Consider the following 15,210-nt stretch of genomic DNA (forward strand, 5'->3'; position numbering starts at 1 on the left):
TGTCCCAGCTCATCAGCACTGATGCCAGGAATAGAAACACTCCAGCTTCTGCTGCTTTGCCATTTTAAGTTAAGTCCAAGTCGAGGGGGGTTTTCCACTGCACCGTTTCACTCCTAATGTAAAACGTAGGTCGGGATAGCCATGGGCGCACACTGAGAACCAAAACTCGTTTTATGGGTAAATCAAAAATGTGTTCTCTTTCTAGGGGGAGGTTCTATTTTACCAATAGGAGTATTCCTGGGAACTCAAGGAGTTCTCTGATTTTTGTGCCACCAAGTGAGTTGAGATTGATTGTATTTCATCTAAACGTATCAAGTAGTAATTGTTTGACATGGTTCCTGATACAAATGAAGATGGAATTCTAAACCTTGTGAACAAAACCTACGAATTTTACTTTGTCCCTCCTTTTATCTATAGAGGAAGAAAGACATACATTAGGCTCTAGAGACTTAAAATTATTCGTGGAAATAACAAACTATTTTACTTTTCGAAGGCATCCCCCTGTGTGTTTCTATTACTATGATATTCTCCTGATCTATAGCATTCCTTACACTTCAAGAAAATGTATTCTGGCTCCCAATTTCAAATCTAGAACGTGAGCAATGTGGCCCCGCTATGGACTGCCTCAGTGATATAGTTCCACTACCATGAGCACACAGACACCTCCACCCTCTCCCACCCACAGACCCATATGCACCCTAGAATCTAGAAGACAGGAATTGGAGAACATGGCCCCAGCTCCTTACCCTCCCGTGTGAAGTGGCGTCTGGATGTGTGATGATGAGTTTTCAGCAGGAGGCTCCTCTTGGGAAGCAATCTGTGTTGAGAGAGACAGCGAGGGAGAAGAAGGAAAATGCAGTGGGGAGCCACCAACAGCCACCTGATGAGTCCCCAGCAGAAGCAATTTTTAGAGTGACCCTTGGCCGTCCAACTGCATAAAGCAACAGAGCCTGCCACGGAGCAGGCTCTCCCTCTTTGGCCTTCAACTCCAGGTCTCTTGGGGAAGAGGCGGAGCTCTGGTTGGTGGAGAGGGTTGGGTTTCTTGACATGCCCAGTTGTTTAAAAAAAAAAAAAAAAAGTCCAGAGTCAGTTACCCTGAGTGTGAGGAAAGAAAATTAATTAGGTAGGAATTTAATTGTTGGAAGTAGGGATTGCAGGGTACATACTCCGTAAGAAGAAGGGAAGGATGTGACTAAAAAATTAGCTTCTAAAAGGTAAATAGCCTGGTCACCTCAGGTCCTCTGAAAAGATCCAGTTTATAAATAGGCTGTTCTTTAGAAGAGGAGCACATGTTTAGGAGGACAAGGTGTTGTCTTTGATACCTCACATGTGGCATCAAAATAATAAGAGTCATGCTATAGTTTAACAGAGTGAGTTTTGCGACCACTCCTTGACTCTCCAGTGACCCACAGGGAGGTCTGAGACTAACACACACTCTAGCACACATGCAGGGGTCGAAACATCTACTTTTGCAACACTTCATGTGAAAACAGAATAATCAGAGGATTTCAATTGATCACAAGTTTTCAAAAGACACCAAGGGTGTGAAATGGCTGCTAAGAGTTCATGTGATATTAAGCTGCAATAGAAAAATCGATCGTGGAAAATTAATATTCTAATTATTCATCATTAGTCAGATGATGTGGTAGGCATTGCTTTGCCCATTGGCACACTAGGAAATTGCTCTGCATCCTGAAGGAGATTGCTGGAATGAAGAGAACTTCAGAAGCTGTGCATATTGGGACTATCTGAAGAAAAGTACCAAGAGAAGACTTAGGATAGATGAAGCTCCCATGGAAAGCGTATTCAGGGTTTTTGTGCAACAAGGAGATTCAGTTAAAAATTTTATAGCCTATGATGGCTAATTTTGGGCCCAGTGGGTGGAAATTCCAGGGAAATATGTATTAAAAATAAGGAAAGAAAACTCTGATAACAACTGGGTTTTAATGTTGAAAACGGGTCCTATTGATGAAGTCAGTTCCTCATGAGTGGAAGTGAGGAGGTAAAAGAAGCTATAGGACTGGGTGATGTAGAAGGGACTCTCCCACTGGCTGGGCACTTGCACTGGATCATCTCTGATATCTTTCCAACTCTGAGACTCTATGATCCCATATGTATTGGCCTCTAGTTCTCCCACACCTCTCAGCTCACTGGTTAGCACCTTAGTTACCACTTAAACTTAAATTCCATTCAGCTTTTTAGCAGGGGAAGCTATTTTGATTTTTTTAAAAAAAACTTCGTTTTCACCCATAGATCTCTAACTTCAAATGTGTCAGAAGCAAATCAAAGAAGTTCTTTATTCTATAGTTTCCACAAACCTAACAGAGGACCACTCCCAAGTGATCCTGAGTGTTTCCACCACCTTGATTCCAGTCAAGGACCAAGATGTTCAACTCTCTTGTTAGTAGTAATGATAAAAATCAGCTTTACATCAGTGTTTATGATAATGATTATATGATTATGGAAAGGTCCTTCAAGAAGTAAGCAGAAATTACCTGGGAACCTTGTTAAAAATCAATTTTGATAAGGTAGGTCTGGGGTCGAGCCTGGGTTTCTGCTTTTCTAACAAGCTCACAGGTAATGCTGATATTGCTAGTCTAAAGACCACACCTGGAGGAGCAAGGATTTAAAATGCTTTGGCTACCTAACACCTGAAGGAAAACGGTTTGTTAATAAGGCAATAAAATCCATTCTTTCAGAGCACATTCAACGTTCTAATACCAAATCTATAATTCTATTGGGAAGAAGGCTACAACCTTTCTTTCTTTGCCCTGTTCAAATGGAACAGCCCTCTTTCTAATCCCAGCCCCTGTACTGGTACTTTGGGTTACAGACATAACCACCTGTTCAGGAACCTTGATGTATCAGTTCATCCTACTCTCTTATTACCCAAAACCCCCACCCCCATCTCTGCTAGTCAATTTCTACCTCTGTTTGATGGACACAAACTCTTTTATTTTAAACAAGTGCAACAAAACAAAGCTTTCAGTTTCGTCCATCTTCCCCTTCAGATAATGCTGTATTTCTCTCCACTTCTTCAAAGGCAACTTCTCAGATGTATTGTTTATATCTGTAGCCTCTATCATGTTTCTTCCCATTTTCTCCTCAAATCAATCCAACTAAGCTTCCTTGTTTGCCCTTCTACTGTTTGTGTCAAAGTCATAAATAACCCTGAGTCACCTAGTTTTTTGGATATTTGCCAGTGCCTGACCTTTCTGAATTACTTCACACAGTTGACTAATCACTTCTACTACTATTCTTTTCCTATTAGTCTTTATTTTTCTCCAATTGCTCTGGTTATTTCTTCTCATTCTCCTTTTCTAGAAGAAGATTTTCTATGCAACTCTTGAAGGATAAGGGACTTCAGAGCTGTCCTAGACTCTCCTCAATTCTCAAAGCTGCATTTGGCAGATGAGCTCATACAGCCTTAAGTATCTCATAGGATACTTAAAATTCATTATTTCCAAGGCTTAAGTCATTTTTTCCCTTAAAATATGCTCTTTCTACAATATTCCCTTCAGTGGTATACAAGCCATCACTCATGTAGTTCTTTAAAGGGTGAACTTGGGATCATCATTTGCTTCTTCTTCACCACCCTGCACCTCTGTCTCCTAATCTCATTCACCATGTTCTTTTATTACATAACTGTAATATCTTTCCCACTGCTACCATGCTGATCCCAGCTATGATTACCTCTCACCTGGACCATTGTGAAATCCCCTGAAATGTTCTTCCTGTGTCTACTTGGGCTTCTTTCCAACCCTGTTCTTCACACAATGTAGCCAAAGTGATATTTTCAAATCTCACCATGTAACTTCCCTGCAGAAAATTCAATAGCTTTCCATTTCCTCAGGATTAAGTCCTAAATCCTTTTCTGGATAACTGTGCCTTTCAGCCACCTTATCTGTGTTTTCCTCTATGATATCTTCATGCTTCAGCAAAACCAGCCCTCTCCAAGTAACTCAAATATACAATAATCTCTTACCTGCCTTAAAGTAATTATACTGCTTCCAAGATGCTATTTCCCTTTCCACTTCACATTCAACAACCTGTCACTGAACTTAAGTACCATAAACATCAAAAGCTAGCAGGTACTTATTCTGTATCAGGTATCTGTGGTAGGTAGCTTCTAAGATGACTCCTACATGATCTTTGTCCCCTGGGATTCATAGCAGTAAATAATCTCTTAACTTTCAGTAACTTACTTATAAACAATAGAATACCTTAAAATTGAAGGGATATGATTACTATGACTCGATTACAAAAGATCCCAACTTCCACCCTAAGAGCAAATGTTCTCCTTTGATGGATTGAATGAAGCTCAGTGTCACACCTGAAATACCCAGGCAAGAAACAGCCAGCTAGGAAATGAAGGCCTTAGTCCAGTATCCCTCAAACCTGTGGGATCCTGCCAACTACCCCTGCATGAACTTGCAAGTGGATCCTTGATCCTTCCTCAGTTGAATGTTCAGATGAGACCTCAACCCTGGTGAACATCCTGACAAAGCACCAGAAGGTGGATAACACTGCTGCTGCCACCCCTGGTCAAGCCATTGGCTTGGAGATCAAGCACTGTATTGTTTGCCAAAGCTCAAGAGAGAGCTTCAATTAAAATCAAGGAGGACAAAACTACTAAGGATTAGCTTTGCCCTACTGTCGCCCTTGTTTCTGACACCATGGGTGGCATCCCTGGGTGGTGCAGCGGTTTGGCGCATGCACTGATGTTGTCTTTTTAACACATCAAATATCTGTCAGTTCAAATGTGTCATACATGGTGTTTGTGGCTTTGGCTGACATGAAGCTGTCTTGTGAGGTTTGCTTATCAACTAATGACTCAGAAATCAAATTGTGCAGTACTTTGTGTGGTACTTGGATTTCATGAAAGAAAGACCCTCATTGAGTTCTGCTTTGGTCTTGACCTACTGAAACTGTGAGATAATAAATGGATATTGCTTTAAGCTGCTAATTTATGCAGTAATAGTAACTAATACAGTACCCTTCTATGTGCTTTTCATGTATAAGCTAATATAATACAATATTTTTATCATATAGGATTCACCTTTTGTAAGTAAGAAAACTGAAGAATGGATGCCCGGATGGCTTAGCAGTTGAGCATCTGCCTTTGGCTCAGGGCATGATCCTGGGATCCAGGGTCGAGTTCCGCATTGGGTTGGGTTCCCTGCAGGGAGCCTGTTTCTCTCTCTGCCTATGTTTTTACCTCTCACTCTGTATCTCTCATGAATATATATATATATATATATATATATATATATATATTTTTTTTTTTTTTTTTTTTTTTTTTTTAAAGAAAACTGAAGGCTTTTTGACTTCTCTCAGAGCACATGCTGCAAAGGGATGGAGCCAAAATTTGGACCCAGGTTTCAAGGTCTATGCTTTTAACCACTTCATTTTGCACAAAGCAGTGACTGTATCTGATTTGTTTGTAACCATAGTCCCAATCAACAACACAGTGTTTGACATGTATTAGTGATCAATAATTGGTTTATTGATGACTTAAATTTAGAAAATTGTTAAATGAATGTTGAATAAATTTTTTGTTCATGCAAAGGAATTTTAAAAGAGTATTTTCAGTATAACTGTTTCTTTTTGGTCTCAAGGCTTTTTTTTTTTTCAATTTTGTGGTATGCAGAAATAGAACAGACTACATGCTAACTGACTGAAAATTAGAGATGCATACCAATAGCATTTTTGCAGAACTAGAACAAGCAATCCTAAAATTTGTATGGAACCAAAAAAGACTCTGAATAGCCAAAGCAATCTTGAAAAAGAAAAACAAAGCTAGAAGGATCAGAATCCCAGATTTCAAGTTATACTACAAAGTTGTAGTAATCAAAACGGTATGATACTGGCACAAAAACAGATGCATGAATCAATAGAACAGAATAGAAATCCTAGAAAGAAACTCACAATTATATAGCTAATTAATCTTCAAAAAAGGAGGCAAGAATATACAATGGGGAAAAGACAATCTCTTCAACAATATGGTGTTGGGAAAATGGGGCAGCCACATGCAAAATGATGAAACTGGACCACTTACTTACACTGTACACAAAAACAAACTCATAATAGATTAAAGATCTAAATGTGAAACCTAAAAGCATAAAAATCCTATGCACAGCAGGGACAGCAGGCAGAAAGTTATCTGACATAGGCCATAAAAACATCTTTCTAGGAATGTCTACTGAGACAAGAGAGATAAAAGCAATAATAAACTATTGGGACTATATCAAAATAGAAAGCTTCTGCACAGCACAGGAAATAACAAAACAAAGAGGCAATCTCCTGAATGGGAGAAGAGATTGCAAATGACATATCCAAGGGTTAGTATCCAAAATATATAAATAACTTATACAACTCAACAACACCCAAAAAACAAATAGTCCCATTAAAAAATGGATAGAAGACATGAATAGGCATTTCTTCAAAGAAGACATCCAGATGGCCAACGACATATGAAAAGATGCTCAACATCACCCATCATCAGAGAAATGCAAATCAAAACCACACTGAGATATCACCTTACCCTTGTCAGAATGGCTAAAATAAAAAACACAAGAAACTACAGGTGTTGATGAAGATGTGGAGAAAAAGGAACCCTCATACACTGTTAGTGGGAATGCAGACTGGAGCAGCCACTGTGGAATCAGTTTGGAGGATCCTCAAAAAATTAAAAATAGAATAATCATATGATCCAGCAATCTCACTACTGAGTATTTACCTAAAGAATACAAAAACACGAATTCAAAGGGATACATGTACCTCTACATTTATTGTAATATCTACAATAAACAAATTATGGAAGCAGCCCAAGTGTGCACTGATAGATAAATGGATAAAGAAGAGGCGGTATATGTGTGTATGTATATACAACTATATACTCACAATGGAATATTATTCAGCCATAAAAAGAATGAAATCCTGCCCCTTGCAAACAACATAGAGAATATGATGCTAAATGAAATAAGTCAGTCAAGAGAAAGACAAATACCAGATGATTTCATTCATGTGTGAAATTTAAGAAATAAAACACCTGAACAAAGGGGGAAAAGAAAGACAAACCAAAACAAACAAACAAAAACAAAAACAAAAACCCCACACAAAAACAAAAACAAAAAAACCAAACAAACCCCAAACCAACAAAAAAAACAAAAACCTAGTCCCTTAACTATAGAGAACAAATAGATGGTTATCAGTTGGGTGGGAGAATGGTTGAACTAGGTGAAGGGGATTAAGAGTACACTTATCGTGATGAAACTAAGTAATATATGGAATTGCTGAATCACTATATTGTACACCTGAAACTAATACACTGTATGTTAAATATACTGGAACTAAAATAAAATTTAAAAAAATTTAAGTGTATTTCAGAGGGCAAAGGAGTGTAATATAAGCCTTATATAAGCCACATATATAACTTCAAATTTTCTAGAGGTTGCATTAGAGAATGGAAAAAGGGAACTGGTAAGATTAATTTTAATAATATATTTTACTGAACTCAATAGATCTATAATGTTTCAATAGACAATCAATCATTATAAAATTATGAGATATTTTACATTCTAAGTAAATACAAAGTCTTCAAAATCTGGTCTTTTATATTTCTGCTACATTTTAAGTGCTGAAATTTGGATTTGCCCTATTTCCAGTGCCCAATAGTTAGTATTGGACCCTGTGAGTATACGTGCAGTGCAGGTGGAAAGAAAATTTGGAAGAAAGACATAGCCTCTGGGAGTCAACAGAGTATCTCCTATCCCAATTACTCCTGTTGCACACCTGAACCTAGGGCTCTGGAAACTGTTCAAAACAAAAACTGAACTTTAGGGAAAAAAGTTGTCTTAAAAGTTTTTCTTTGAATAGAACCTGGAAAATAAAGCATGACTTGTCATCTTAAACAGTAGCCTGAGAAGGGTTTGAGCATGTGCCTTCATGCTTCTAAAATTTAGGTTGCTTGAAGTATGCAGTTTGATTTCAGGCAGAAGACAGGAAAGTTTAGGGAACAAAATCGATACTTTATGCGTTCCTCCTAGAAGACAAGGATGGAGAATGTTGCACTTTGTATATAGTAAAGGCAGTATTGTAGGTCTTTGGCTGGGGCCAAAAAGGCCAGGAGACAAATAGGCACTGGAAAGTGATGTGGACACTTTTGCTTCCAGCCGGGAGATGGTGGGAGTCTTGAGGGAGAGGGGCTGAGTTATAAGATGTGAGCTACAGTCCGCAGGTGGGGGGCAGGGGAGCCAGTGAGGATGGAGCTGTTTCTGATGGCAGGGTGGCTGAGGGACCTGTAACAACAAAGGTGGTTAATGATCCGTTTTCAGCAGTTTGCATTTCTGCACCATAAATACTCTCCATGGCACAAAAGTTTCAGTAAAGGCTGCAATACATAAATATTCTGGGTGGGCGTTTTCAGTGGAAACTGATGAAATGCCACCCAGGTTGGGGCAGAACAAAAATGGGAAGAGAGCTATGGAGATGAGCTGTGAGGGACAGCTCAACAGAGCAGTAACTTGGAGTCAGAGGTGACATACCTGAACCTAGGGCTCTGGGTTATTCCCTGAAATCCTGGCGAGGACATGGAACTTCTCAATGGCTGTGACTTAGAAAGGTTAAGCCAATTTTATTTAAATATCAAAAAGGTTTGGAGATGTCAACTGACAGATGTCTCTCATTTTTATTATGGGAATAGTAATCTTTGACAGAGTTGCTGTTAGTTAGACTCTCTAAAACAAATGGAACAGCAGAGCTAGGAGAGTTCATATGCCAAGAATTTTCAGATAGTAGACATGAAACGTTGTCTTTTCAAAGTGACACAGAGGGATCTAGTTCATGATTTTATTTTTTTGAAGATATTATTTATTTGAGAGAGAGGGGGTGAACATGAGTGGGGGGCAGAGGCAGAGGGAAAGGGAGAAGCAGACTGCCTGCTGAGCAGGGAGCCCCACATGGGCTCGGTTCCAGGACCCTGAGCTTATGACCTGAGCCGGCTCTTAACTGCTTACCGACTGAGCCACCCAGATGCCCCATAGTTCATGATTTTAAACACATAGGTTTTAAGCAGAAAACATTGACTAGGTAAGTTCTTTGAACAGAGGTGTTCAAAGGTCCCATTAATTTCATCCTTTTGGAAAATAAACAAGAGGCCAATCAATGAAGTAAACATTTTCATGGAAACTGCAGCTAATTCATGAATTTGTACAGCCTATCCCAGTAACATCCAAAGATGCCAATTGTGCATAGACGGTGCTCAGAATAGTTAAGAAGTTCCTGACGCAAGAGGAGATTTGTAAGCCACATGCTGTGTTGTGACATTTTAAAGGTGGCAGTACTGTTTTGGTATAAAGACACACTTGTAAAGAGAAAAATAAATTCATCGCAAGCACTTCTAAAAATATGACAGTTTTCAAAACTCACAGCCTGCTTCTCCAATGATTGTAAGCGTACAGCCACTGAGGGTTGTTTTTAGATATCAAATAATAAAAATAATCTACATATGAAAGCTGAGGACTAACACCCATCTGGTGTGGCACTATTGCAGAGTCAACCCATCTAAAATGTAGAAGCCTCTTATTCAGGAAAGTGCTTTCCTGGCCACGGTGTTCCTGTGGCCATATTGAGTTAAAACGATATAAGTTTCTTTATTAACAGTGTTGGATGGTGTTTCTCCATCAATTACCTTCTTCTTGTAGACTCCTTCCCTGACCCGTCCACTTCCTCTTCTCCTACCTACCTCCAGGCAATGTTAGGTGACTCCTTCCATGTTCCTGTGATGCCATGGCTATAGCTGTCTCTCATGGCATTTACCACATTATAATAATGTGGTTTTCTCCTCTTTGACCTGGGACATCTTGGAAGAAAAGGTCCTTGCAGTGTCTTTTTATTTTTTTTAAATCTCTATACCCAGTATGATGACTGGTACATGGTCAGTGCTCAGAAAGTTTCTCACTCTAGGAATGACCCATTTGCTTGCATTAATGACCCACTAACTCTGGAATTAAGAAGATTTAAATAAGATTAAGCAAGATGCCAAAGATTAGTTTCTCATTAGTTGCATTGTCAAATTACCTTCAAAAGGTAATTAAAAGACTAAAAGTCCCTTTCACTCAATGCCCTAGATAAGTGATGACCTTGCTCTATCTTTCCTGCTGTGCTCTCCTTTTTCACCCAACCAGCTCTTCCATTAAAATACTTCTTTTCTGCCTCATCATGGTCAGAAGCTCTATCATTATGCAAGATTTAAAGAAATTGAAAGGAGGGATATGATGCCTTTTTGGTTGAGTTTCACCATTTTCATTCCTGCCTCCACCCCCCTTTTAAAAAGACTGGCAATCATAAAATCTTGAGACCATAGTGGCTTATGTTTATGCAAGTTGGGATCAATTATATGTTGTCTTAAAACAGCTTTAAGTTGCAAAAGTTATTTCTGAAAAGAAGAATTTATTAAAATTATCTTCTGAAATTTCGATGGCTATCCCTGGGTCTTCTCCAGCAACACAGTGACTTCATGCCATGTGGAAAACAGATGGAAAGAATAAGATGATCAAACCCCAGATATTATAAGTTCCTTATTCTTCCCCCATAGGAGGTCCCTTCACATCCTCACTCAATGCATTTTCATTCGTCACATATTTCAATCAAGTCAGTTCCAGATGACATGCACAGTGAGAGGTGGCTGATTGATCAGGATGGAGGCCAACTGTTGAAAACTTGGCACAGGAATTCCCAAATCATCCATTCTAGATTATTGAGGGTAGGGGCACTCATTTCTGAGCACCGTTGTGAGGACTTAAGACAATTGTCCTGGGGACCAAATTTGACCTGCCCAAGTGTTTTGTTCGGCCTTTACAGTGTTATTTTTTAATTTTATTGAACTAATATTTTTAAACAAAGGGGTGTCCACAGAATGATATATTGTTCCATAGGACAATTTCCATCAAAAGGTGGTTTCATGAGCAATCACATAGCCTGGCAGTACTGGGCCTGTGCATATACATGGGAACAAGAGCTGAAGCTCAGAGGTGATTGTACCTGGGAGAGAAGGCACATGTCCCCTGTGTGTCACTTCCATTGCCCACATGTGGTTTGCCTGGCACCCATCCTGGCTGGATCTCTCATTTTTGCCTAGTCACTGTAGACAACTGAATTTGCCACGAAGAGCTTCATATCATGGTCCATTTTCTAACTATCAAACCATTTACATTTTTATAGTGACAGGCAATTCTCCATTGTACCAAGAAGATCTTGCCTCTCCCCTCACCTAGAATTAGCTACTTTTATTTGTAAAAAAGCCCAAAGTATGTTCTATAGAACCTTCATTCCAAGTGATGTTAAAATTGGTGTTACAGGGCACCTGAGTGGTTCCATCGTTTAAGTGTCTGCCTTTACCTCAGGTCATGATCTCTAGGTCCTGGGATCAAGCCCTGCCTGGGGTTCCCTGCTCAGCTAGGAGTCTGCTTGTCCCTCTCCCTCATCTACTTCCCCCACTCATGCTGTTTCATAAGCTCTCTCTCTCTCAAAAAAAAAAAAAAAAAGATCTTTAAAGGAGCATGGTGGCTCAGTCGGTTAGCGTCTGCCTTCAGCTCAGGTCATGATCACAGGGTCCTGGGATTGAGCTCCACATCAGGCTCCCTGCTTAGTGGGGAGTCTGCTTGACTCTTTCCCTCTGCCCCCCCCCCTCCATTTATGCTCTCTCTCTCTCCACTCAAAGAAAAAATATTTTTAAAAAATCTTTAAAAAATTGGTTTTACATAAAAGAAAAATTTTAGTAGTCAGTATTTTATTCTTTGATCAGCAAAGATAAATTACTGCCTTTTTTCTTTTCTTTTCTTTCTTTCTTTCTTTCTTTCTTTCTTTTCTTTTCTTTTCTTTTTTTTTAGTGCAGGATGTCTTAGAGCCCTTAAAAGACTATTGTGCATTGTTGATCTCTATCAGGGGGATAAACATGTAGCCTTTTTTCCTATATATTTGACCACAAAACCTATTTTCATGGGACTACCCTTAGAAAATGCATATAGGAATTCTTAAGGACTTCTAAATTTTATGATGTTGTCTTTTACTGTTTCTGAAAAGTCAACTGGAAACAAGATACTGCAACTTGCTCCAAAATACAGAAATTGTGGCTGGGATGAAACTGGGTTGGAATCCCAGGATCCTATCATCAGTAGTAGTAGCAGGATGTATATGGAGTAAGCATATTGATCTCTAAGTTTGGGGATAAACAGACTTAGTTAAATCCATAGCAGTCGGGGAAGAAAGTGTGATCACCTTGATAAAGGAACAGCGATGTTAATGTAGAATCAATGATAGCAAAATACATTATAATGATAAAAATGGGAGGTGATAAGGAGATTAAGGAGGTAATTAATGGGGGTTTAGCCTTACTTTCATAAAAAGTGAAAGCACGACTTCCTCTGATGTTCTTATTTTACATAATACTATAATATATGTAACACATATTATAAGCATATCCATTATAAAATCAAGCCATATAACGGTTATGGTCTCATTTTTACTTCCTGTCAAAATTAAGTCCTAACAAATGAGAAATTAAAGGGAGGAAAACAAAATTTCCCACTATTATCATTAAATTATCATTATTAAAGACAAGCAGCCTTTTTTTTTTTTAAGATTTTATCTATTTATTCATGAGAGACACAGAGAGAGAGGCAGAGACATGGGCAGAGGGAGAAGTAGGCTCCATGCAGGGAGCCTGATGTGGGACTCTATCCCAGGACACCGGGATCACAACCTGAGCTAAAGGCAGACACTCAACCACTGAACCACCCAGGTGCCCCAAAGACAGGCAGTCTAGTTAGTAAGTCGCCTTTGGTACTCGGAATTTAATGTTAGCTGAAATATGGAGATTAATGTTTTGGGGCTAAGTATCTTCATATTGTTGGGCAACCATCACCACCCTCCATCTCCAGAAATTTTTCATCTTCCAAAGTGGAATCCTATACCCATTAAAAATAACTCCCTATCCTCTCTCCCTCCAGTCCCTGGCAACCACCAATCATTCTCTTCTTGCTTTTTAATGAGTGTATTCTTTTAAAGATGTTCTTTGGGGTAACACCTTTTACCTATCAGGGGGAATTCTGTTCTCAGGAGCTAATGAAGGCAAATAATTATTCATGATATTTTTGGTGAACCAGTAATGCTTTTGTTTCCAAAATGGTTAAGGTTTTATTTATTCACTTGGCCATTCACTCATTCTTTCAACAACAAATTGTTGCATCATGTCAGCCTGGATTTCCCTGAAAGCAGAGCCTGAGACAGGAGGTGTATTTGGGAAGTGATCCCAGGGTGGAGTGAGAAGCCAGGAGGCTGAAAAGAGACCGAGGGAAAGACAGCAGCACAAGGATGCATTGAAAAGTTGGCTAGCACTGTGGCTGGTTGCCCAAGCCCCCTGTACCTCTTGAGAAGCTTTCTGAAGTGGATCTCATAACTGTCCACACAGACCAAGAGTGGTCCCACAGGCATTAACACCATGGCCTATGGATTGTGTATTCTTGTGGGTCAAGTGGGTTCTTCTGGGATTCCACACCTTGGGCTGGAGAAACACTGGGGCAGGAAGAGAGAGCTATATGGGTTGGGCCCAATGAGGTACTGATAGATTATTCCTGCACCATGTAGATGAATGATTGCACAGAACTGGGGGCGGACGTAGTGGCTGGAGCAGGAGGTGAGAATAGGTGAGCTCCATATACACAGGCACTGAACTAGGCATTGGGCTGGAGCGACAACAGTAAGCCAAGAAGGCATGGGCCCTTCCTCCTTGGATGTACAGACACAGATAGGTGGCAGCAAACAGGAGCATCGGGGCAGCTGCAGAACTGTTATGGAACTGTTATGCTGGATACTCATGACTTTAGACGATTATGCATGAGCCATCCAACCACTTGGGAATATTTGCTGGGCACTGTACAAGACAGATGAGTGAACACATGGAGGAACAAGAGGGTATAGGTCCAGCCTCATGAATATGGTGAGGAAGGCCATCACAAACAAAAAGTTCCCACCGGGGATGCCTGAGTGGCTCAGTCAGTTAAGCTTCTGCCTTCAGCTCAGGTCATGATCCCAGGGTCCTGGGACTGAGTCCCGCATTGGGCTCCCAGCGGAGAGTCGACTTCTCCCTCTACCCCTCCCCATTGTTTGTGCTCTCTTGCACTCTCTCACTCTCTCCCCGCCCCCAGGTAAATAAATAAAATCTTTAAAAAAAATAGTAATTCCCACCAAACAATGAACTACCATTATAACAGCTGCTCTGAACAAGAAGTTCATCAGATTTCAAGAGGCATAACAGGGGTTCTGGTAAAGTCAGTTGAATCAGGAAAGGTTGAATGCTTTCTTTATAGAAATGATATTTAATATGAGACCTGAAGGATGATACACTATTATATAAGCATTAATTGGCTATTAAAGCTCTGATGCTCAGAATACCCTGTAAATGATTACCTTTTTTTTTTCAAACTGCTCACAGTCCAATTGTGGACATGTGATGATTATGTAATCAAAAACAGACTAACTAGAATTAGATATAATGGAAACACAGGGAATGAGCCCGAGGAAGCTGGTGACGTTTTGGCATGGGAGACAATATTTGGCATGGTCCTGAAGGATTTGAACGTACCTTCCAGGTGAATCAGGTAGGATTCCATTAGAATGTGTTTCTCCAGTGGGTGGAGGAGATGGCAATGGAGTCATGAATCCTTAAAGAGAATTTCAAGTTTAGCTTTTACTTTTAGGATAATCTTTTTCAAGTTCATTAAGCAAACCTGGATTATCTGTGTGACCCGTCTTACCACTGGGCACCGCTTTACAATTTTACATTTTCAAATGCATTTGTAATCACAGGGTATCAAGAAAACAATGAATTATCTGTTGCCATGCAGGAATTCAGTATGTTGAGAGAGATTCTCATTTTAAGACAAGAAAAAAAAATTACCACCTTTTCACATGAAATATCCTTATATCTAAATGTTGGAGACTAATTTTTTTCAACATTGCCCACGGTAACAAAACCAAAACATATTATTTTGCGACTTCTACTCTGCAGTGTCTTTGGGCGTCAGAGTCATTAACAAGACATCACTATCCGCATAACGGTCACACAGTTTCTCCATAGCTAGAAGGGTTTGAAGGAAAATTGCTTCTTGCAGTACTGACCTTGAAAACTGTAACATACAAGGCTGACCC

General features: G+C 39.7%; 1 protein-coding gene across 3 annotated transcripts in view; it reads right to left on the minus strand.

The window, feature by feature from the left end:
* Positions 1-15,210, minus strand: part of KLHL31 (kelch like family member 31) — a 114,241-nt gene that overhangs the window by 22,657 nt on the left and 76,374 nt on the right. For 2 of the 3 annotated variants that reach the window (XM_038554328.1, XM_038554329.1), the window contains one exon: positions 14,645-14,723. The gene's annotated coding sequence lies outside the window, so the exon portion shown is untranslated. Of the gene's footprint in view, positions 1-746; positions 1,008-14,644; positions 14,724-15,210 lie in introns of those variants that run through there. The other variant, XM_038554327.1, reaches the window with a different exon arrangement.

The sequence above is a fragment of the Canis lupus genome, chromosome 12, assembly GCF_011100685.1.
Source record: "Canis lupus familiaris isolate Mischka breed German Shepherd chromosome 12, alternate assembly UU_Cfam_GSD_1.0, whole genome shotgun sequence".
Classification (NCBI taxonomy): Eukaryota; Metazoa; Chordata; class Mammalia; order Carnivora; family Canidae; genus Canis; species Canis lupus.